Source organism: Streptopelia decaocto (genome assembly GCF_964273445.1).
Source record: "Streptopelia decaocto genome assembly, chromosome: 24".
NCBI lineage: Eukaryota > Metazoa > Chordata > Aves > Columbiformes > Columbidae > Streptopelia > Streptopelia decaocto.
Window position 1 is genome coordinate 3,411,431 of NC_138679.1, and position 23,253 is coordinate 3,434,683.

General features: G+C 55.0%; 1 protein-coding gene across 6 annotated transcripts in view; it reads left to right on the forward strand.

Annotated features, from left to right (window-relative positions):
• Positions 1-1,872: 1,872 nt before the first annotated feature.
• The window catches only part of PTPRS (protein tyrosine phosphatase receptor type S), a 150,104-nt gene continuing 128,723 nt past the window's right edge, over positions 1,873-23,253 (forward strand). For all 6 annotated transcript variants that reach the window (XM_082072273.1, XM_082072266.1, XM_082072270.1 and 3 more), the window contains exon 1: positions 1,873-2,004. The gene's annotated coding sequence lies outside the window, so the exon portion shown is untranslated. The remainder of the gene's footprint in view (positions 2,005-23,253) is intronic.

Sequence of the window (23,253 nt, forward strand, 5' to 3'; positions counted from 1 at the left end):
CTATGCATCCCTATGGTCTCCTATGGAGTCTTGCGGGTCTTCATGGACCCCTATAGAGCCCTATGGGTCTCGACAGGCTCCTACAGACACCTATGGACTCCTGTGGGTCTCTACGGGCTTCTGTGGAGCTCTATGGATCTATAATGGTCCCCTATAATTGGCAAGTGCCCTTTCTTGCAAGAGAAAAGTACATTTCAAACTAATTTGACTGTTCCTCGTCCAGTTCCCCACGACAGACGGGACGTGGTGCTGCCCCACGGTCTCCCAGCACCTCCACCCGCGTTTTCCCGCTGTACCCCAGAAAAATGAGCAGGTTGAACGCCCACGATTTATTTCCAAGGCCGTACCAACGGCAGCCTCTCAACAAGAGGCGGTTTCGTGGCGCAGAAAAAGGGCAAAACGCAGTTATCGGTGCCCACAGCCAGGCCGTCCAAACAGTGGAGTGGCTCCTCTCGGCCCCAGAAGAGAAAGAATAACATTTTTCTGCCGATTTTCCCCAGAACGGTTAAAACTGGATCCGCTGACATTTGGTCAGTATTAGGCGGCGCACGAGGGGATCAGGGAAAGTTCACGGAGCAGCAGATGGGGGAGCGGGTGTTTGTCCCCGAGCGAGCGCGCCCGGCTGCTCCGCCAGCAACGTGGACCCGGCACCTCAAGAAGCTCCGGAAAAGGAAAAAGATATATAAAATATTGTATTTCTATTGTTTTTTATTGTTATTTGCTTGTTTGAAATGTGCTTCTGTCTTAGAGCACTGCCCCAGCATCACTGCTCCGGCTTTGGGAGGTGAGAAATATCAATTATGAGTGATATGCTACATGTGAGTATGTATTCAGTACAGGAAATGTATTTAATATAGGTAATATATTGAATATCGGCCATACATTGAATATTGGAAATATAATTGATATTTACAATATATACTATACGGAAAATAAGTCAAATATTGGAAATATATCCTATATGGAAAATATATCAAATATTGGAAATATATTGAATATTGGAAAAATAATCGATATTGGCAATATATTCTACATGGCAAATATATTGAATATAGGTAATATATTGAATATTGGCAATATATTGAATATTGGAAATATAATTGATATTGGCAATGTATCCTATATGGAAAATATGTTGAATATTGGAAATATATCCTATATGGAAAATATATCAAATATTGGAAGTATGTTGAATATTGGAAATATAATCGATATTGGCAATATATTCTACATGGCAAATATATGGAATACAGGTAATATATTGAATATTGGAAAAATAATCGATATTGGCAATATATCCTATATGGAAAATATATCAAATATTGGAAATATATTGAATATTGGAAATATAATAAATATTGGCAATATATTCTACATGGCAAATATATTGAATATAGGTAATATATTCAATATTGGAAATATATGGAATATTGGAAATATAATTGATATTGGCAATATATCCTATATTGAAAATATATCAAATATTGGAAATATATTGAATATTGGAAAAATAATCTATATTGGCAATATATTCTACATGGCAAATATATGGAATATGAGAAGGAGACTGGATACAGTATGTTCACTATGACGAATACGTTGAATACGGACAATTCAGTCAACAAGGAACGGGGCAGGAACGGGCGGGAAAGTGCGATCGGGGCCGCCCGGCCTCGCAGCTCCGCGCCCACGTGCGCAGCGGCGCCTTTAAGACGCGGCCCCGCCCCTTTCGCCTCCGCGGTGACGTCACCGCCCCTCGCGCGCCCCCCGCCCCGGGGAAATCCCGCCCCGCGGTGACGTCAGGCGGCGGCGGCCCGGGGAATGACATCACCTGTGCGAGTGGCCGGCGGGCGGGAGCTCGCGCCGCAGTGTCCCCGCGCCGCGGCCCCAGCGCAGCCGCCGGGCGGAGGCGGAGGAGGGAGGAGGAGCGGGAGGAGCGGGGCGGCCGCGGCCCTTCCGCGCCCCTCCGCCGGCCAGCATGGGAGCGGGCGGCCGCGCCGCCAGGTACGGTGAGGGGGGGGCACGACGCGTTATAGCGGGGGGCGAGTGGGTGGGGGCGCGTCGCAGCGGGGCCGCTTTGTCGGGCGCAGGTGGGTGCGCTGAGCGCGCGTTGTAGCGGGGGGGGCGCAGGTGCGGCGCGGGGAAGGGGCGCGGGTGGGTCCCGCTCTGTGGCGGGGGTGGGTGGGCTGCGCCGGGGGAGGGGGCGCGGTACGGCGGGGGGTGCAGGCGGCTTCGCGTTGGGGGCGTTATAGCGGGGGGTGGGTTGGCTGCGGTGGGGTCTGGTTGCGGGGGGTGCGGCCGGGTGGGGTGGGGTGGGGGGTCGCGTTGTAGCGGGGGGTGCAGGTGGGTGGCACCGGAGAGCCGGGGGCGTGTTATGGGAGGGGTGAGGGGGGGGGGCTGCACCGGGGGGAAGGGGCCGCGCTATAGCGGGGGGGGTAGGGAGGGGGCGCGCTGGACCAGCGGCACTTGGAGCGGGGAGATGCGAGGGAGAGTCCGGGGTGGGGACGCCGGTACCGGGTGGGGGCACCGGGAGGCGCTGGAGCCCGGGCGGTCTGGGGGACATCCAGCCGCACGCCCCGGTGCCGGTCCCCGGGATGAGCCCTGTGCCGTGCAGGGGGTGGGCTCGGTGTCGCGGTACCCGGGCGGTGCCCGGTGCTCCATCCCGCGCCCCGGTACGGGGATCTGCTCGGTGCCCGGTGCTCCATCCCGCGCCCCGGTACGGGGATCTGCTCGGTGCCCGGTGCTCCATCCCAAGCCCCGGTCCTGGGGATGTGCTCAGTGCCTCGGTACCAGGGATGTGCTCGGTGTCCTGGGGATGTGCTCGGTGCCCGGTACTCCATCCCAAGTCCCGGGGATGTGCTCGGTGTCCCGGTACCAGGGATGTGATCGGTGTCGTGGTATCAGCGCTGTGCTCGGTGTCCCGTTCTCCATCCCGAGCCCCAGTACGGGTTCACTCTCTGCCCCCCCCCACCTTTAGAAGGCAGCCCTGTGTCCCTGCCGTGCTCTCCCCTCGCTGTCCCTTCCCCTCGTGTCCCCTCTTCCCGACCGCGGTCCCACCGGGCGAGTGGGTGCTCAGTGCGGGGTGCTGACCGGTGGGATGGGATTTGGGGTGTTCGGTGTCACCAGTGCTGGCAGGGAACAGCCAGAAGCTCGTGTCCCCGTTCGGTGGCTTCTCCTCATCCCGGCGTCCGCGTGTGCTGGGGACGCTCCAGTGGTGTCGCTCCCGGAGCAGCAACGCGGGGATGTGGATACTGGAGGAGACACGGGAGCGTCCCCGCAGCGCTGGCAGGGCGATGTCACAGCCGGGGCTGCGTCCCCTGGGGTGCACACCGGTGGCACTGGGGGTGCCTTGTCCTCCCCTTCAACTCCGGAGTGTTCGGGAAGTGGGTTTCGCTGTGCGGTGACCCGGTGACAGTGTCAGCAATGAGAACGGGACTCGGGTCATCCCAAAGCTCCTGAAGACCCCGTGTTGGGGTGGGGGTCCCCTCCCCTGTGCTGGGGTGGCTGCACCAAACCTGCTGCTTCCGCAAGGTGCCGGGGACTGAGGGGCATCCCTGGGGTTGGCAACGGGTGGCTCCATGTCTGTCCACCCTCAGGGATTTCAGCTGAAATCCCAAGCCCTGGGGCCGTCCTGCGGCAGCGAGCGCTGTCCCCGGAGCCCCCGTGTTCCTGAGGCAAAACTTGTCACATGGAGGGTGGAAAAAAGCATAAAATAAGAGTAACGATTAATTGTATTTCATTGGGAGGATCCCGTTCCTGTCCCTCCTGGGGAAGCAAATGGTGTAGATGTGGGATAAGGGGAAAAAAAATAGATGCTGGTGAAGGGGTGACACGGTGGGAGGAGAGCTGGGCTCCGCAGGGACCGGAGGTGCCTCGGGTGGGTGCTGCGCCCTCCGGGGCGGGGATGGCCCCGCTCTTTGGGCGTTTGCCCTCTCTGAGTCCTGGGAGGCTCCGCTATTACAAAAACACTCATTGCAATCGGGAGGAGAAAGCGGTTCTGGTTGCTGGGTGATTCCAGCCCTTCCTCTGAGCCGGGAGACCCTGTGGGGGCCAGAGGGGCAGCGCCTGGACTGTCCCCTTGTCCCTTCCCCGGACAAACCCCCTGCTGGATTTGCAGGGAGCGCTCCCCATTGCGCTCGCCCCCTCCTGCCCGCAGCTGCCGTGCTGGCAGCGCTGCCGTGCAGCTCCGCTCAGGCAGGGACCTGCGTCCCGAGCAGCAAAATATTATGGATTTATATATATATTTTTTTTTACCCTATAAAGCGTGTTTTGGGGCTTGTGGACCTGCGCCAGGCTGTGACGACTCCTGATGGGGAGGAAAATCAAACCGCCCCCGGGTCCGGAGCACGAAGGCGGTTGGGTTCGGCAGGGCAGGGTGCGTGCCGATGTGGGGACCCTCCTGCCAACTGTTAATTGTTCCCTGCCAGATTGACTTATCAATTAACGGGTTTGCTGGCACTCTCCTCCTCCTTCCTGTGCGTGGTAAGGGCCCATATTTCAAATGGGGGAGAAAAAAAAGTCATAAATGCTTTGAGTAATGCGAGAGGAGCTTCCAGTGGAAGCCATGCCACCGAGTGGTGGGGGAGAGGGGACCCCGCGGAGCCATTTGTGTGCTTGGATGTGGGGTGATGGGGCAGAAGGTCCTCGAGTCCTCTTTATCCTGGCCTTATCCTCACTGGCAGGAGGGAGTCGGGTCCTTCGTGTCCCCTGCTCTCTGGTGCTCACCGGGTTTTATAAACGTGAGTTTGGTCAATGCAGCATCTTCCTGGGGTGTCTCCTCCATCTCGCCCCGAGGAGAGCGGGTTTGCTCTGCGTTTTGTCTGGTTAATGAAGAATAACGCTGCGATGCGCTGCCTACGAGGGAAATGCGCCTTTGCTCTTTCTCCAGGAGGGCGGCTTGTCGTTAGACCCTTAATTCTCCTTTTGTGGTGGGAATGAGGGTGAAGAAACACCTGAGGTCCACCCAGGTGCGATGTTTGAGATGATATGGCCACATGGGGAAACTGAGGCTGGAGAGGGGGTTGGTGTTTGCGGTTCCTCACGGCATAGGAACAACTCCAGCCTTGCCCAAAGGGCCAGGGCTGTGTATAGAGATATCAAAGGTGGCTTTGAGGTGGGAGGTTGTCCCATAGGGTGCTGCATTGAGGTCTCTAAACACAGCCCAGCGGTGGGTGGGGATGGATGTTCCCAGGATGGGACCCGGCGTGGAGTGCGGGGACGGTCCCATCCGGCTGCTCACCGTGGGGCAGAATAACTCGAGGTATTAAATGTGTGTTGAGCTGTTTTTCCCCTTTTCCACGTGGCACCTGAGGTTGCGTGGGCGGCGAGTTGCCGTGATGGATGCGAGATGTTTGCGTCCTGCCACCACCTATGGATTTCATTTGAACCTTCTCAGTTCCCAACTAAAACAGATTTCTTTTGTATTGCAGAGATAACAAAATTGCGAGTGTAGGATACGGAGGTAAAGTGAAGCCAGATCTGAGCCGGGTCAGTGTGGGTGGATGGTGAGGAGAGAGGTGACTCCGTTGCATTAAAAAGATGCTGCTGAGGAGTTTAATCCACACTTGCTGAACTTTGAGCTTTAAACTCTTCTTATAAGAATTGATAAAACATGCATCTTATTCATAACTCTCTCTCCAAAAGAGGAAAGCCTGCAGATGACTTCGGTTAAATATCATTGCTTCAACAGCGTGAAAAACGTGCCCAGCTCCCAATCCCAATCCCCGCTCCCTCCAGCCTGAAGCTCTTTGCTGCCGGAGCCCCGAGCCCTTCGCTCTGCTCCCCAGAACTTCTGTGTTCTGATATTTGCAAAATGCAGACACCAGCCATGCTGTGAAGCTGTGAAGCTTCTAGCTATAACACTATTTTTTATATATTTTTTTTTAAATTGTTGTCCATTTTAAGCTCGTGAACCCTGAAGTAGTGAAGCTCAGGCCAGCTTCCTTTCTGCGGAGTTTATTGCACAATAAGCTGGAACAATCTGAGGACTCTGTTTGGCTCTTATTTTAGTGCTCTTGTCCCCTCTTTCTGATTGTTTGCTTTATAACTTGACTGATTTTTTGTTTCTTTGACATCAGCCTAGCAAACTGGAAATTGTCTTTCATTTTCCCCATCCTTCAACTCACGAACCCTCTACACTTCCAAGCCTGATCCAACATCGTTTTCTTGGACTTTTGGTTTCTGTTTTAGCTTGCATATAATTCTCTTGGCTTAGCAATTTCTTGAGCGTGGCGCTCCCATTGCCATTGCTGCCTGTGCTGTCGGGATATTCGCTGCTCAGCTGAACCAGCCCTTGCAGAGCTGCGTGTCCTGTGCTCAGAGCCCTTTGCCGCGTCCCCCTGTGGCCACAGCATCATCCCAGAAAGGAGTTTTCAGCCTGTGTTGCCCTCGTGACACCACTGGATGAGGAGCTGGTTGGGAGGTGTGAGATTCTTTATTAATTTTTATTAATCCGTGAAGCCTCTTGGCTGGTGTGTGGATCCCACGTGCTGCGTGCAGCCCCAAGGGAGGGAGAACAGGTGGTGCCGAGGAAGAGGATGAATCATAGAACCCATAGGACGGGTCTGTGTGTCCCTCAGGGATGTCCAGGTGTGAGATGTGGATCTTCAAAGCTGCTTAGGGATCATAGAATCACAGGATGGTTTGTGTTGAAGGGACCTTAAAGCTCCCCCAGTGCCCCCCCTGCCATGACAGGGACATCTTCACCAGCTCAGGGTGCTCAGACCCCGTCCAGCCTGGCCTGGGGTGTCTCCAGGGATGGTTCATCCACCACCTCTCTGGCCAACCTGGGCCAGGCTCTCACCACCCTCAGGGCCAACAATTTCATTATATCCATCCTGAATCTCCCCTCTTTTAGTTTAAAACCATCACCCCTTGTCCTGTCACAACAGGCCCTGCTCAAAGGTCTGTCCCATCTTTCTTATCGGCTCCTTTTAAGTCTGAAAAGGCCGCAATAAAGTCTCCCTGAAGCTTCTCTTCTCCAGCTGAACACCCCAACTCAACATGCAGTTTGCGCAGTGTCACAAATAGGATCTGTGATAACGTCCATGCTCTAGTTCTCTGGCCGAATTTGCACAATTAAGAGCTGCTCTAGATTAGAAAGCAGATCTTAGTTTGCCTAAACAGGTTTAAAAACCTATCAAATTAAACTGGGCCAGGCGACTCATAAAATGTGCACACCTAAATTGGTTTAGCACTTGCATAAATCAGATTAAATCGGAGCTGCGGGATGGTTGAGGGCAGGAAGCCTGGGGCTGTTTCTGCCCAGCTCCCGAGGTCCCCGCTCCTGCGTGGGGTCGGGGCTGTTGGTGCAGAACAGCGGCTGAGTCGCTGGTTTACAGCCTTGTTTCATGGGCGATGGTTCTGGACGGTGCCGGTTTATATCAGAGCAGAGGGTGCAGTGTGGCTGTGACCTTGCAAGCAACTGGGGTGTCCCCACCTCAGCGGGGATGTCCCGACCGAGGAGGAAACCTGGAGGTCAGGCGGCTTTTAATGGCACAACTGGGGAGGTGGGAGGATGGACGGCAGACTTTAGGAATGATTTGCTCTCTCTGGTGCTTGCTGTTGTGTTCTGGGAGGTGGTGGATTTACACACCCCATCGAGTGGTGAGTTGAGATACACCAGATCCAAACTTCACAAATACCCGCATTTTACATAATGCTGCTGTTGGGTTTTTTTCTCCGCTTTGGTGGCTGTTTGCGAGCAGCAAACGCACGATGCGATGCAGTTAAACGTGTCACCGCGTGCTCTGCTTGCAGGAGGCACGAGGCTGCAGGCAAAGTGCTCTCGGTTTGTTTTACTTGCAGCCGCTGAGCTGGGATCGCGAATAGGACAGAGGGGGAGGGCTTGGTGGGCTGGTTTCTGCAATGATCCCATCTCAGGAAAGCAGCAGCCCCGTCTGAAATTCAGCACCGTCTCTTTGTGTTGCTCAAGTTGTATCTCACCATCTCTCCCACTGAGCTGTTCCTTAATTGTTCTCTTCTCTGTGGTGTCACTATATCCAGATCGGCGTTGCTAGTAATTCTACAGATGATTTAAATCTGAAAGGTTCTTTTCTTCCAAGTCTTGATCGTGCTTCCCTCCATTTTGCCGTAGTGAAGGCAGCGGAGTTCAGGCTGCCCGCTCGCGGTGCCGCCAACGCACGTGTGTGTGTGTCCATGCAAAACCTGCAGGAACTGGGCTTATTTTAACCCGATCTTCAGCTTTGATATCATCAAGTGTTTGCTCTGGTTCCTGTGAAATGTAGATGGGTGCTGCTTCTGGCTCGTACCGATCAAGGTTTCCCTCCTGCTGCTTCTTCCCTTTATTCGCCGCCTTGTTGTTGCTCGCTGCTGATGGCTTTGACTCTTTCCCTCTGTTGGCTGTGAAGGGGAATCTGAAGTTGAGCTGCACTTTCCAGTTGCCACATCAAGTTCCCGTGTCACCCCTGCCCGTGTCACCCCTGCCCGTGTCACCCCTGCCCGTGTCACCCCTGCCCGTGTCACCCCTGCCCGTGTCACCCCTGCCCGTGTCACCCCTGCCCGTGTCACCCCTGCCCGTGTCACCCCTGCCCGTGTCACCCCTGCCCGTGTCACCCGCGACTGGTGCAGCTCAGGATGGGCAGAAGGCAAAGGGCAGAGCCGGGTCCTACCGGGAGCTCCAAGGTGGAACAGGCAGGTGGGGACCAAACCGTCCCTTCCTCCCAGCAGGAGGGGACATGCCCAGGGCAGAGGGGTGGCCCTGGGTGGGTGGGAATGGCGATGGGGAGGATTTGGCATCAGAGCACACCTGAGGCAGTTCTCATGATGCTGTGGTTTCCACCAGCAGCTCATTGTCCCCTGGGGTTGTTCCTGTCCCCTCCAGGCAGCTAACCAGTGTACCCACCGCCCCTGGGAAACCTGGGGGAAGGGAAGAGGGGGCTGAGCATCCCTGGGAGCGCACAGGGCGCTGGCGGTGCCGTCTCCTGCCCGGGCACGATGTGGTTTGCTGACCACCCCGCAAAGGGCCGAGCGATGTTCTGGGAACCCGGAGGCGCCGGAGCGATGCGGAGGGCTGGGCATCGCAATGGCCGCTATGCGGGGTTCACCCAGTGCGAACCAGTTCTCAAACCAACTGGTGTTTCTGTCCCCTGGTCCCTGGCACGGGTGGCCGGCGGTGGCGCTTTGCACTGGACCATCACGCGCCACGAGCGGAGCGGCACAGGAACCTCCGAGTCGCCATTTTATTTTTCTTAAACGTTTATGTATAACCATACACTAACCTATAAAAATTAGTTTAGGATGGCTGCCAAGAAAATCTCCGCAGTGCCTTGTGGGTAACTCCCTGTGAATTACCATAAAAGCCGTAGTGTCGAGGCTGCCGTGGCAGTTGTGAGGATGCCAGTCATAACGCTCTGTATTTAAAATTCAGATGAATGTCTAATGCATTTGTGTCTGGATTGCAGCAGCTTGGAGCATTTCTGGCGTCCCTGCCCCGCACACCGCTGCACCCGCTCCTGCTTTTTAACGACTTGTCGCGCTCTCGCAGCGTTTTGCCCGGTTGCGAAGCGCAACAGGTAGCGCAACGTGGGCCGGCGGCGCTGGGAGGGAGAGTGGATTCTGATGGCTTCCTCCCAGGGGGACCAGCCTCCTGTTGCCATTGAGCCGCTGGCAATATTTCACCAAAGGGAGAAGCCGCTCTGTAACCCTTCCCCTCTGCATCCTGCACGAGCAACGTCCTGTTTCCGAGCGCGCTCTATTTCTGGGTGCGCGGGATGCTGCGACTTGAACGCTCTCGAGTGAATGAAACGCGGGTTATGCCGATGTCTGTGCAAGGGGGGTCTCGCTGCCGTGCTGGGGAAGGCTGCGGTTCTCTGGTTGGCATTGCCGCTTCGCTATGTGTGCTAGGACATATAAAGTGGTGCTGTTGCGGTGCCGCTGGTTGCTGCGGAGCCAAGGTGACTGCGGGTCTCCGGAGCGGAGCCGCGGGCCGAGAGACGCTCGGCTTGGTGCGGGCGCTGGAAGGAGGTGTTGCTGCTCTTCTGCTGGGCATGATGGATCATTTCATTTAAGTTTTCCTGAAATATAGTATTCATCACAGTGTCAGTGTCCCACCTTCATTATAGCTGCCTGATAAACATCTCTAATCGGAGAGTGATCTCTCCGCCCTGCCAGAAGCCGCCTGGGAAATGAATAGATTTTTGGGAGCTGGGAGAAGTATCTTGGGGATGTGTTCTGCTCTCCCGCCCGTCTATGCGTGGAGATTCGCTTGCATGGTTGATAAATAAAGCAAGAGGCAAATCTGTTTTTCCCGGGTTATCTTGGCGGTGTTTATACTGGCTGTTTCTATTCAGGGCTCTAAGATGGTGGCGGTTTGGATGGAACCTGGTGTCCCTGTTAGTGTGGGTTTTGCCCAGGGGTTTCTGAAGGACCCTTAAATGCAGCCGCTGTCCTGCCCGGGGTTTCAGGGTACGCAATGCAGCTTCACCCCAATGCACGGGGCATCTTTCACCCCTTGAGGGGTGAGTCCCCGATGCTCTCCCAGCTGGATTTCGGCCGGAGGGGATGGAGCTTTAGCTCAGGGCTCAGCGCCTCCCCGGTTCTCCGGCACGTGCAGCAGCCACGGTGGCCTCTGCATCCCCATCTTACAGAGCTGGGGAGCATCCATCAAATTGCTGCTCGTCTCGTTCCTCTCCTAATTGGTTTTACCACCAAGGGCGGGCTGCTGTTTCCCAGGGGCTCTGCCCTCTCCACCCAGCGCCCTGGGTGAACTGGTGTGCCCGGGCTCGGCTGCAGACCTTGGCCGCCCGCTCCCAAGCGAAGGTGACGGCCGCCGTGCCCAGGATGGATTATTGTTCATCTGCGCAGCAGCGGGAGACGGAGGCTGCTGGTCCTGCTGCTCCGCTTCAGGGATTGGTGGCTGATCGTCCTCTGAGCCCCGTTTGGGAAGGACCCCGGAGGTTTTGGGGAGGCGGCTCCTGATCATCTCGGACGTTTTGCCCTTCAGCATCAAAATGGAAGCACCGTGAGTCCCCAGAAGCCTTGTCCGGTCTCAACCTCCTGGGCTGCTCTTCCAGAAAGGACTTTCCTCTCTCTGCAGTTCCACTTGTGCCTCCGCTTCCTTCTCTGCATTTGACCCAGAACAAGCTGAATTTTCCTCTGGTTTGGGATTTCCTGTCACCTCTGTTCCCCTCCGGTGTCCAGGCCCTGAAACTCACAGCCCGTTTGTCCTGCTGCAAAACTTGTCGGGGAGCAAAGTCCCCCCTGGATTTGGAGTCACTGGACACCCGCGACACCGAACTGCGAGACCCGAGCAGGGCAGCCAAGCAAATACCCTGCTAATTCCCTCCTGGAAGAACTTGTTGCACCATGCTGATAAGAAGATTTCTTTTTTCCAGGAGCCGAAGGAACCACTTGGCACCCTCAGAGGATGAGGATGAACCCACCGTTATGCTCAGAGTGGAGCTGGGGCTGGGCGGGAGGCGCAGTGAGGTCCAAGGACGAGCCACCATCGCCGTGTGTCCTTCCAGTGTTATCCCGCTGCCTTGGGGAGGGATGAGGAGGAAGCTCCGCAGCCCCATCATCTTTCAACTCCTCAGTTCTAGCAGCCTGGCGTGCAGAAGCCTGTCTGGCGCTGTGGGGTGGGGGCACCAGGGGCATTTTATGGACTACATGCTGTTAAATGCTTTGCTGCTGGTCCCGGTGAGGCCATCTGGGTTTTGAGAGTGCCCATGGACCCCCAGCGCTCTCAGCATCTGCTCCTGAGCTGTGGCAGCGGGACTTCAATGCTTTCTCCATCCATCTTCCCTATGCAAAGCAGCTTGAACCCCCCCGGGCTGAGCGGCTGCCCCAGCAGCGCCGAGGGCACGAGCGTCCTGTGCTGGTCCACCCAGCAGAGGTGACATAGGAGACAGCACCGATGGCTTCGAGATGTGCTGGCCTGAAAATGGGTGTGAGGTTGCTCTGCAAAGAGGGAAAATAGGGTGGTGGGAGGAGCTGAAGTGTTTCTTAGAAGAGAGGAACAAGCATAAAATATTTAATGGCCCTTGCAGCTGAGGCTTCTCATCCCGGCTGCCTTGGGGAGGGAACCGTGCGGGTTGTGGGTGCCCAGCCTGGCAAAGGGCTGGATTTTGGGCTGGTGAGGGGTGACGAGGAGGGGGTGAAGAGGAGATGCAGTGTTCATGCTCGGAGGGGTGTTTGCAGCTGGTGGGGGTATTCCCGGTCTAGGTGTATGTGTGAGAACCCACCTGGGACATTGTCACCAATGTCCTACCTGGTCCCCTGCCTTAGTTACCGGACTGTCCTCCCGCAGTGATGATGTGTGATGTGGTTGGGGTCTCTGTGTCTGGGGGACAGGACTGGCGAAGGAGGGGGACAGGCAGGTCATGTCTGCACCATCCTCGCGGTTCAGCCCACAGAGCACATAGGCTTAGATTTTGCTCTTAAAACCACCCAGAGCCAGGCTGTAATTAGGCTGCGTCACCTCGTAACTGGATCTCCCAGCATGCTGCTTTGTTCTTGGCTTACCCTTGACTTTCTCCAGCGTCTTTGGGCGAGTTGTATCGCTTTGTGCCTCAGTTTTTCATCCTGTGTCCTGACTCTTGCAGGACAGGTGCTCTCAAGGCTGTTCAGCAGCATCTCAGGCAGTCTCGGTCTCCTCTGAGCCCTCTAAACCTTCTCATGAGGAGCTTTACAAGTGATTTAGTTGCAGTTTCTCTAGGAAATATCAGAGGAGTTTGTGATGCTGGACTCTGTGTCTCATGTCAGGCCTCCTGAACGCTCTACGGCACGCTTTCATCTTCAGAATAAAATTAAAGCAAGACTTTCAACTTGGATTTCTCTTTGGAAGTCACTTTATTTTAAAACCACTCTTATTTTTTTTTTTTCTGATTAGTCTTTAAGGAGGTGAAAAAAACGCATAACCTGAAATCTCGCTCATTTAAATAATTGCTGGGCTTGGGCTTTTTTAAGTCACAAGGTGGCTGGGCCTCCTTCGCAGTGCCGTGCGTCAAGGCAGTGGGGGCATCAAATGGAGCCCTGTCTGTCCGTCCCTTTCTGTCTGTTTGTGCGTCTCTTGGTGCCTGTTGCAGCCTCTGGAAAACGCGCTGGGTTTTGGGGACAGTTTGGGGCAGGTGGGACGGGCTGGGACGTGGGGAGCGGGCGGCAGCAGCCGGCGGTGCGGGGGACGCTGCCGGGAGGGGGCGGTGGAAGGGACGCCGGGTGCAGGAACAGCCCATGCGGCTCCGCTCGGTGCCAGCAGCTCCGCGCCACGGCCGCCCCCTCGCCCGGGGACACGTGGGAGCTTTGGCAGCGCCTTGTTCTGGGGGTGGGAGCTCCAGACCACCGCGGGACCGTCCAGCCCTGTCTGCCCCGTGGGTGCTGCAGCACTGGGCATTGCTCAGCCCAATCTGACCCAAATCACAGGATCCCGGAGTGTCAGGGGTTGAAGGGCTCTGGAAAGCCCATCCAGTGCAATCCCCCCATGGAGCAGGAACACCCAGATGAGGTGACACAGGAAGGTGTCCAGGCGGGTTGGAATGTCTGCAGAGAAGGAGACTCCACAACCCCCTGGGCAGCCTGGGCCAGGCTCTGCCACCCTCACCCCCAACAAGTTTCTTCTCATATTCAAGTGGAACCTCTTGTGTTCCAGTTTGCACCCATTGCCCCTTGTCCTGTCACTGGTTGTCACCAGAAGAGCCTGGCTCCATCCTCCTGACACTCTCCCTTTCCATATTGATCCCCAGGAATGAGTCCCCCCTCAGTGTCCTCTTGTCCAGCTCCAGAGCCCCAGCTCCCTCAGCCTTTCCTCACACGGGAGATGCTCCGCTCCCTTCAGCATCTTGGTGGCTGCGCTGGACTCTCTCCAGCAGTTCCCTGTCCTGCTGGAACTGAGGGGCCACAACTGGACACAAGATTCCAGGTGTGGTCTCCCCAGGGCAGAGCAGAGGGGCAGGAGAACCTCTCTGACCTACTGACCACCCCATTCTAACCCACCCCAGGTATGTTCCTGAGCTCACATTGTCCCACAGCCAAACCCTTCAGGGTGCAAACTCCCTCCTTTCTCTGGGTAGGGATTTGCGGTGGATTTTCCACCCGGGCAGACGATGGCACGGCTGTTTCTTGGCTCTTGGGCTGGATCTGCCATCATGCATGTTGATTATTTATTCTTTTAGTTGCATTGTGGCTGTTTTTTTGCCCCGGTGAGTGCAGGAGCACAACGAGCCCTGTGTTCCCTGGAGCACCAGGCTGGTGACTGGGGGGGTGTGGGCTGGTGGCCCCTGCGTCCCCAGCGGTGACAGTGGCCCTGCCTGCCCCAGCCCCTTCCCTTCGACCATGCTCTTGGAGAGCCTCTCCTGACCTTTCCAGCTCTGTGCCCTCAGCTGCCACCAAGCGACACGGTGACATTTCACGTCTTGAATGGCTGAGCAGTTTCATAAAGAAAAAGCCGGCAGAAATGAAACGCTTTGGCTTTTTGTGTCTGACAAATTGGATTTCTTAATCTGAAGCTTCATCCATCAGCTGGTGGGACCCCTTGGGGGTGGCAGAAGATGGGACGGGGTGGGACAGGGAGGGAACACGTGGCTGGGATGCAGGGAGGAAGGGGGAAGGATGCAGGAGGAAGAGGAGGGAGCGGTGTTACTCAGCAGTGTGGATATTTGCATTTCCAGAGGTCTCTTTGGGAAAGGTGGGTCTTTGCATCAGGCACAGGACGACTGAGCTACCGCTGCTGCAGCCCAGCCTGGTTGAGATAGCAATTGCTCTTTCTCTGTCCCAAGCCAGGAAGGCAGCGTCTTCACCTCCCTCCATCAATTAGGTGATGCTACCATACCCTGATGTACCCAGGGCATGTGTGTGCATGGGGAGGGAATTTCCTCTGGTTTTGGGCTTTGTTGGATAGCTCTGTTCAGACTTAATGGTCTGAATAGATCGTTTGTTCAGGCTGGACATGAGGAAGGAATTGTTGGCCCTGAGGGTGGGGAGAGCCTGGCCCAGGTTGGCCAGAGAGGTGGTGGATGAACCATCCCTGAGACATCCCAGGCCAGGCTGGACGGGGTCTGAGCACCCTGAGCTGGTGAAGATGTCCCTGTCATGGCAGGGGGGGCACTGGGGGAGCTTTAAGGCCCCTTCAACCCAAACTTGTCTGTGATTCTATGATTAATACAGTCTAACCCTGGTGATGGTTTTGTCCCCAGCCCTCGGTGCGCTGGGCTTTGCTGGTCTCGCTGGCTGCTCAGCAGGCTCTGGGGTGCCTGCAGGCTCTGGAAGCCTCTGCGGTGCTGCTCATATGGAAAACACTCGCAGTAACCACAAAGAATGGAGAGGGCACTTAAAAGAACAACACAAAAAGAGGTCATCTGTAGGGGCCTACGGAATGGGGATATTCAAGCTGTAATTTCTGCTGGGGTTGACTTGAGAGACTCCTTTCCCTGAGCCCCAGGGCTGTGTTTGTGCAGATGCCCCATCCCACGGATGTCGTTGGGCCGGTGGATGTTCCGTCCCGCCGGGAGATCGCTGGCAGCCTCAGCGGCGTTTCCTTGGGAGGGCTGATGAGCCCTGTTATTTTTTTGGTTGTACGAGTCCTTGTGCATCAGCTGCTTTGGGCGCAGTCCCACAGGAGGGTAAAACATGAATCCTGCACAAACTGTGGCTGCTGGGATGGGAGAGGAGCGTCAAGTGTGACACGGGTGCCTGAGCCGGTCCCAGCTCGCTGCTGACCTTGGAGGGCTCAGGGATGTGTCCAGTATCTTGCTTAGTTAGGTGTTGGAACAGGGTTGGAGGGCTCAGCAAGGCGCTGCAACATCACAAGCTGCTGCCTGCTATCTCCCATCACTGTGCTTTTGCAGAAGAGCTGTTAGAGAAACGCCTTCCAAATAAGGTTCCAGATGTGCACGTTGCAGTCTTTTCTGTCCTAACATCACCCAGAAGGTCCCCACCACCCCGAGCATTGGGGACGCGCAGCAAAGTCCGTGGCCAGGGCTGTGTTTGAGGCCAAGGTGCCCAAACCCTCCTGGGCTTTAAGCAGAGCAAAGCTTGGGCACAACAGGCAGCAAACGCCTGGAACGTGGCTGCCAGAAGATACCCAATGGGTGGAAAAATCCCTTCATTCAGTTTTCTCGTGTCTCAAGTGCAAGTGGGAGAGCTGGACCTGGATTTTCCTCAAGTGGAGAAAAGGGCTGAAACCTCCTGCCCAGGCGCCGGTGCCATGGATGCGTGTGGCACGTCCTCCCAGCTCTGTCGTCTCGATTTGAGGATTTGATGCATCCTGCTGTTTAAAAATAAATAGCTAGTTATTTTGGGCCAGGGAGACAAACAAATCAAGAGGCCAGTGATTTCTTCAATCATCCTGCATGCCGCACAGGGGAAAAATTAATAAAGTACCTGCCAGCCCCAGAAGCTATTTGTTAAAGCCAACGATAATGATGGGCAAAATTGAGTTCTGCTTATGATGGGTTTGCTCACGCTCCTGCGCTCCCGCTCCCTCTCCAAGGCATTGCTGTTCCTGACGGCGCCGTGGGGGGGAAGGAGATATTGATCTGTGATGGGGTCTGAGCTTTGCCAGCGTTGGGAAGAGCGGCACAGAGCTCTCCAACCTCTCTGGGTACTCGCTTGTGCTCTGAGAATTGGGTCCTTTTAGGTGTTTCGGGATGCAGGAGAAATGTGGGTTATCCATGGAGTCTCTGCCCTGTGGATATTGCGCGTTTCTTGGTGAGTTTGGAGGCTTTTCGGGGCTTTGCGGAACCTGCCCAGCATGCGGCTGATGAACACGGCTGCGTGTGGGGTGGTTGGGAGCAGGATTCATTCTCTGCTTTGCTGCAGACCAAGGGAACGTTGTTTTTCCAGTTCATTCCTCAACTTTCTCATCTGTGAAATGGGCAGATGTAGACCCATCCTTCATCAGGAGCCCAGGGCTGGTTGTGGATCCAGGAGGTTTTCACGACAACCCTGAACTTGAGAAGACCAAACTTTCCTTGGGCTGTTGATAACTTGCCCAAAGAAGCGGCCAACATCACCCGCCTCCTCGGGGCTGTTGGCTTCTCTGTGTTGGCCCTCCAAAGGTTAACTGAAAAAACATTTGGCTTCTGACATTGAGAATAAAACACCACACAGTGGGAGCATCCAGCACCTCTTGATTGCAGAGCCAAAGGTGTAGGAAGGTTGGCTGAGCCTCTGGGCCTTGTTGCCATCCAGCTGCTGCCGTTGGGTCTTCCCAAAACTTTCCTCCTGATCAACTTACTTCAGGAATATTTCGTGGCAAAGGTGCAGGATCTCGCATCAAGAGCAATGGGGGTTTGTCCAGCTGGGAGATGGGGCTGTTTATTGACTGGTTTGGTGCTGTTCGTGTCTTGCGTTGCCCCGGTGGAAGATTAACCCTGATGTGGCTATGAGAGTACGAGCCAACCCCAAGTACTGGTGAGGATGCCAGAGGGAAAGCTGAGCGGGTGAAGGCTCATATCCCGCAGCCATATGGACAGAGGTCTCTTCGAGAGGTGATTTGAGAAGCAAAACCTTTCTCCCTCCCAGTTTTGGTGATGCCCCATCCTGCTTCTTGTCCACAGAAGCTCTTTTGGCGGCAGAGATGCTGCAGACAGCCTTTGCCGCTCCGTGTTTTGGGTTTTTTGGTGATGAATATTCTCCTCCCCCACAAAATACCCCCCTTCAGGCTGCTTTCATGTTCAAAGCGAGAGGAACGTGGCTCCTCCTGCTAATGAACCTTTGCTGGTTGCCCCAGCTCGTGGGTGGGTGCGAGGAGCAGATCTGGATTTAGCTCAATGCTGACGAGGCTTTGGGAAAAAGGGGGGAAAGTCCCTCTGGAGTTTACTGTTGCTGTGAGACGCGGGCTCTGTGGCTGGAGTTAATGGGAAGGTGTCCATGAGGTGGTACCAAGTGGCCCGTGAGCTCCACGGCGGTGGGTGAAGCCCCCACCCCACTTACCGGGTGGCTCACAGGTCCCAGCGTGGCACCGATGAATATTTAAACCAAGAGTTGATCTACATCCAGAGCGTTTAAATCAGTTGCGTGTGTTTAAGCTGCTGATGTTGAGCTCCTGGGAGCCCATGGGTGGGAAGGACCTGTGGTCAGTGGTGTCTCACCATGGGCCTTTCCAGCTGGGTTTGTGTTGGGGTTCTGGGTTCCCTTGTCTCTCCTGCACCCTCTTTGCAAGCAGAGCAACACATGGACCTTTTAGTGACAAAACAGTCTGCAGTGATGGCAAATGAACTCAAATGGCGCTGCTTTTGGAGGAGCTGAGAGATGATCTGCTTCACGCTGGGTGCAAGCGATGGGTTGAATCCTAAATCTTGTTCTCAGGCTCTAGGGGCCCGTTTTCATCTCGGGGTGGTGGGTCTGAGACCGAACTACCCCAAGGACCCTCCAAAGGGTGGTGGGTTGGGGCTCCAAGCTGCAGGGACCTCCCCAAGAACAGTCTCCATAGCACCATGTGGCAGCCCCTGCGAGCGGCTCGGCCCTTCGCTGGCACAGAAAAGACAAATTAAATAAACATGCTTGATTGCTTAAACATTTGTTTTTTAAATTAGCAGCAGCTTTTTTATATTAAAGTATGTGGATATGCTGCTGGGGAACACTTTAGCAAGTTGTTTTTTTTCTTCCTGGTGCTACTTTTCCAGAGTGATTCCTGATTTGAAAACCAAATGCAAAAATGCAGGCCAAGTTTGAGGTTTAATCCTGCAAGAGATGTCGATGGGAAGAAGCTGCGCTGCTCGGAGCCGTGGGGCCCTCTTGGGATGTGTGATGAGATGGGAGCCGAAGGCAGCGGCGTTTGCAAACCGTGCCTGGAGAAAGGGGCTGTGAACAGCTCGGAAGGGGCTCCATGGACGTCCACAGCTTCTCAGGAGAAGTTTTAGTGACCTAGGAACTGTCAAAATGTTGAAACCGCCTGCAAGGAGGTGTTTGGAGATGCTCTATATGGGAGTTTAATGGTTTATGCGCTCACAGAGACGTGGATCTGCAGCCCTTGTGCTGTGGTCTAGCTGAGCTGGGCTTAGGGACCAGTTGAGCTCAGGTTTAGTGTCCTCCCCTCTGCGTGGCACTGCAGGTGACCCTGTGCCTCTGGTTTTGTTCTTACTCTTTGGTTTCTGTCCTGTTCAGATGGCAAAGAGACAGCCTGGTGTGAGGGTTACAGCTTGGTCGGCATTACAGGAGAAGAGGGGTTTAGATGCTGCTTTAATAGTAACCAAGATTGCCAAACAGCATCTGTGGGAAGGCAAAACGCAGCCAGAGAGATGCTAATGCTCCACGTTGACCTTGCTTGAAGCGTGTGGAGGTTTTGCCGTTTCCATGCGCTTGTTATCAGCTGCTTAAAATAGCATCTGTCCAAAAAATAACGGCGAGAGCCGAGCGGGGCCGGCTGGGTGTGCACCTGTGGGAGCAGCGCTGCTGCTGGGGCTCCCCGGCTGCGGTGGCGTTGAGATTAAACCGCGCTCCCGCAGTCAATATAAATAGAGTTCCCACAACCCCGTTGCTTTTTGTGTCGTCCCCCCTGGGCTGTAGCAAAGCTCCCGGCAGCTGGAGCCGGCGGGAGGACCCTGGGCTGGTGCTGGTCCCTTTCCCTCTGCATGGACCTCAGGCCACATCCTTAATTCTTTAATTAACGGATGCATCCCCGCGCGAGCGCAGCTCCAGCTTGGCTGCAGCGGGTCCACATGGGGAGGGGATGCTGCTCCGCGCCCTGGCTCCGTGCCCTTCCTAACGGCGACCGCTTTGTTGTTGTTGTTTTCTTTTTACATATTAGAGGTTTAATAAATGGAATTAAATACTGTGAAACTTAAGGTAATTAAATGTGGAAGCAGAAGGAAAAAAAAAGAAATTGTAAAGCATCCTCTCCAGGAAACTAATAGGCTCCATGCCTCCTTATCTTAATGATTTTCATAATTTAGCTGAATGCAGAGATAATGGATCTGATGAACCTTTCTGGAGCTAACTTTAGATTTAATGGGCTTCTTGCTGGAGAGCGGGGTGGGGGAAGGTGCAATCAATGTGCTTGAGGAGGGAGATAAGAGCAAGGGAGGCTGAAATAAACAGCCCAACGGGTTTTCCGAAGCCTGGAGAGCTGTTGCATGTCCGCAGCTGAGTGCTCCATCCTTCCCACCTGGAATTAACCTCGGAAATAATTGTCAGAGGCCATGTGATTTCCTGCGGCACTGCCAGCGGGTTTTGCCTTTCTGCACAACCTCTGACCCTCCCGGGGACGAGGGAGCCGCAAAGCCGGGATCATCTGCGTTAATCTGGTCTCATTGAGGCGGGATCAGTGAAACCACCTCGCAGATTCACTGTATTATGGAGCAGATTGAGGGACTTAGAGAGCAAATTTAATAAATATCATTTCGATATTACTCTGCAGAAAAAAAACCTCCACGGAGCGGCTGATGTGGCAGCACCTTGGGAAGGGTGGTTGATAGGGACGTGATGTGTTCGTGGAGCTGGGCGAGAGGGGCTGGGGAAAATGCTGAATATTGATGTGGGGTGGGGGGAACGGGAGGAAAGGGCCAAGCGCTGGGTCACTGTGGCACGTGCAAAAGCAAGTAGGGCTGAGCGTGCTTGGGGAAGGTGGATGTTTGCGAAGGGATGGAGATGGGACCTGCGCCTTTGGTTCCTCTCTGGTGCAACCATGAGTCTCCTGCCGCCTCCTCGGCTCTGTCACAGTTCGCACAGGGCGCTCTGGCTGATTTAGGAGCAAGATCGAGATGCTGAGGTTGAGCTTGGACCCAAAGCAGCTTTGCCGTGTGGATGCAGTGACAACTGCTCGCGATGCGGCCCCGAAGTGACACCCGGGGCCGAGGCACCACCCTCCACGGGCACTGCGAGTGGCTTTATATGTGGTGGGGAAGCTCTTTGGATTTTGTTGTTTTGTTTTTTGCAGGCAGCTATTTGAAATCAGCAGCTGCCATGTGGGTTTGTGTTTGCTTTGTGCCGAGCAGGTGGCACGTCCAGGGAGGTCTGGGGGTCCTGTGGCAGCTCCAGGTTTGGGGGTCCCGTTGTGTCTGTGTCTCAGGGCTCCCTGTATTTCCCAGGGGAGTCTTTGAGCTGTGCTCTGACATGCCCAAAGCATCTTTGGGAGCTCTCCAGTGCAATACCAGAGCTGTTAGAGCAAGCCCAGCTCAGGAATGGGGGGACATGAGATGGGTGCTGGCACCTGGGGTGTCTGAGTGTGACCTGGGGAGCAGGGCCGGGCACTGTCCCCATGGGCTCATCTGCATGGTGCAGCCAAACAAAACCCTGTCCCTGCGGCCCAGGGACAAAGAAAGTCATTGCAATGGGAAAGCCCAAACCATTTCTTGCAGGGCTGGCTGTGGCAAGCGAGGTTTTGGCTGTGCCAGGGTCTGGGGATGTCCCGGGATCATGGATCTCCCCGAAATGTCCTGGGCCGAGCACCCGCGGCAAAGGTGCAGCCGGAGGGGCTGGTTCGGCTTTGTCTCCGGCGGGACCCCCTGCCTGCTGCAAAAACACTTGGGTTAGGAGAAATGTGTGACCTCTCGCTAACCCCCTTCTGCTCTCGCTCTGCAAGATGTTAAAAAGGAGGGGGAAAAAAAAGGAAAAAAGCAAAAAAAACCCCACACTGTGGCCAATCCCAGGAGGGTGAGAGCTGGGGACCATATCATTAAAATGCTAAAAATGAGCGTGCTGAAAACAGACACAATTGGGTATTTAAAGCTCTGAATGAAAAGAGTGTGTGTTAGCCGGCTTGCAGAGAGCCGGTCTCCCAGAGCCCTTGGAAAATATGTGGTCAAGCCCGCACCATTAACTTTTTGTTTCTGGTTTGTAAAGTAGCTGTGAAATCCCGGGGGGGGCCGGACCCCATGTCCCTGCCAGGCTGGGGGACACCCCTGCCCTGCGGAGCGGTGGCTTTGCCAGTCGCTTGATGTACATGGGGCAGCCTTTTGCTGGTCTGCGACAATCTTTATCCCAAAATGTGTCGCTTATCATGGGGACTTGTGTGGCCTCTGTGTCCCCAGGGACCCCTCTGCCACCTCAGGTGGGATTTGCAGCAGCCGGTCCCTGTTGTGCTGAAGCGTGGGCTGGAGGGACCAAGTGCGAAGAAGCTTCAGCGCCGCCCCAAACCAGCTACAAATCGACTGGTGAATCACCCCAAAGTCACTTCAGGGCCGTTGCATCATTTGTTTGCAGCTCCTTCAAACTTGGGGGTTGCTGGAGGCGCCAGCTCGGGTGCCTGGGGCTGTACCAAGCGCTGTGAGGTCCTGCAATGGTTTGTGGTGCCTCCTTTTTTTGTGGAAATGTGGATTTTCGCAGCCGCGCTCAGGCAGGGGTTTGCCGCAGCCCAGCTGGTCCCTGGGTGCAGGTTGCGGCCCGTGTTGAGCTGCGGGTTTTTCGCTGGGCGCAGCGTGCGCGAAGGTGTGCACGGGGTTATTTCCCTGCACGTATACGAGTTTCCTGCATCTGCTTGTGCAGAGGGATCTGTGTGGGTGCAAAGTGCCCCTAAAACATCTCCTAGGGCAAGTATTAACTGCCAGGCTGGGCTTAGCTCCAGCAGGCAGGAACAGATGAATCAGACGCTTAATGGTAAAATCAAACCTCTCAAATTATTAAAAACAACCCAGCTCCAACGGGCTCCTCTCTGCTGTCCAGGGAGCCCCAGCGAGAGGGAGCAAGGAGGGATTTTTTTAAACCAAACTGGGGTTTTTGAGCCCCCCCCACCCCCATATCTCCTGGCTGGCAGCCTCTCCGAGGGGAAGTTTTACCCCGCCTCCCGCGCTCTCGGATGTCAGGTTGGCAAGAAAAATGCCATCTGTTTTCAATCTGGATCCTCACTTCCATCCACCCAGCGTTTCTCCTCCCCGCGCTCCCCCGCTCCCAGCCCCCAGCGCTGGCGTGCGCGCCCGGCAGGCCCTGCTGATGCTTTATTTTGTAGGGTTTTTTTCGCCTCCAAATGTACGTGGCCTCCTTTGCCCCCCGCGTTCCCCCCCGTCTCCCAGCACATGCTCCAGCGCAGCCCTTCCCGTGCTGGGGCTGCCAAAGCGGCTCTGTGCTCAACCCGCTGCACTCGCTGGCTCGCACAATTCCCAGATGACCGAGGGTTTTCAACCCCGAGCCTTCAGAATAATAAAAAAAAAAAGGCAAAATATCTGTGTGAAGAAAAAAGAAAATTAGAAAATAGCCAAATGGGGTGGGGGGGAAGGAATTTTGTTGTGATTTTTTTTGTTTGGTTTGGTTCCAGCTTCTTGGTATGATTTGGAAAAGAGCAAGTACAGCGTGTTTTGTTCGTGCCCGGAGATAACAGAGCTGCTCTGAAATCCTATATAGAGTCAATGCAAAGGCGCCTAT